Raw genomic sequence first — 313 nt, 5'->3', positions numbered from 1 at the left:
GCGAGGAGGAGATGAGGGGATGGGCGGTTTCAAGTTTTGTGAAAGACTAAAAAGCTATCCAATCAGCATCAGGCAATATACTTTCACACACCACTGGGGAATGACAGAGGTTGGGACAGGACTGGGAAGATTTCAAATTCGTTCAAGGGTTTTATTTTGTCAATCCAACTGTATGCGCCAAACGTAAAACATAACTAAGGTAGGTAGGCTAATATCTTTCAAAATATGTATCAGTGCGCGCGCCATTCCACATTTCTGTTATTAGAGGGACGTAATATTGCCAACCACTCGTTGTAAATCAATCCTAACGAAT

This window comes from Anguilla anguilla, chromosome 17 (assembly GCF_013347855.1).
Source record: "Anguilla anguilla isolate fAngAng1 chromosome 17, fAngAng1.pri, whole genome shotgun sequence".
NCBI lineage: Eukaryota > Metazoa > Chordata > Actinopteri > Anguilliformes > Anguillidae > Anguilla > Anguilla anguilla.
This window is presented reverse-complemented; position numbering follows the sequence as displayed.